Source organism: Antrostomus carolinensis, unplaced genomic scaffold (genome assembly GCF_000700745.2).
Source record: "Antrostomus carolinensis isolate BGI_N321 unplaced genomic scaffold, ASM70074v2 scaffold8724, whole genome shotgun sequence".
NCBI classification, from domain to species: Eukaryota; Metazoa; Chordata; class Aves; order Caprimulgiformes; family Caprimulgidae; genus Antrostomus; species Antrostomus carolinensis.
In genome coordinates this window covers 11,454-12,412 of record NW_010310070.1, presented here as the reverse complement: position 1 = coordinate 12,412, position 959 = coordinate 11,454, and positions in this window count along the sequence as shown.

The window sequence follows — 959 nt, the reverse complement described above, 5'->3', positions numbered from 1 at the left end:
AGAGACTTTTATAACATACAATATACACTTAATTCCATATTGGTTAAAACAGTAAATTTAAGGTCATCAGGACTATGTATATGTACAAATGCATACATATATAATTAATATAGTTTATATCTTTACATGCACACCATAACACCCTAATAAATCAGCAGAGATTTTTTGTATTAATACAGATACTACTGTAACTGCTCAGCCATATCTTGCACAAGATAGTGCACCATGTTGAAATGCTGTGCTGTCACATGGCTCTTCAATATTCAAACTTGCCCCTTACTTTTTCATATTAAAAATTGGTAATGAGGTTCCCTTTGTGCTGAAGAACTAGCAGAAAGAATCTTGTTACTCCCCTAATGAAGTCCCCAGACAGAACCAACAATTTGCTAAAGAACAAAAGAAAAACGTTGCTCTAAGCTTCAAAACTGACCCTATTGAGTGAAAACTGTGTCTTACCTTGTTGCAATTTAATGCCCTTGGCAAATTACCCCACACCGAAAAGACAAGAGAGAAGGCTTACATGGCATTCATACTCCACATTTCCCAGCTGGTATTGTCAGCAGTTGTTTTGTGGCAAAACCAGTAACATCTTAATAAGGGTACATAGCTGGAAATAAAAGAGAAAAGTGCCATCTCATGGCAGATCTGCCTGGGATCACTTTAAAAAACTGTCTAGCACAGGTGGTGCTCTCCAAAATAGAAAGGAACCATTTCATAGAGGTGTGAGAAAACAAAAATTCTAAATCTGGGCTTCTGTTCCTTTCAAGTTGTTTCTGTTCCAGCCCCACATCAATAGGGTTAAATTTTCTTACTCAATAAACTCTAAACACTTTTCAAGAATAGAAGCTCCTTTCATGAATTAATGCTCAGGACTTATGTAGATCTATAAATTATAAGCTCTTCTGTTTTCATATTTTATTCTTCTAGTTCACTTTACCTTTTTATTCTTCCTTTCTTCA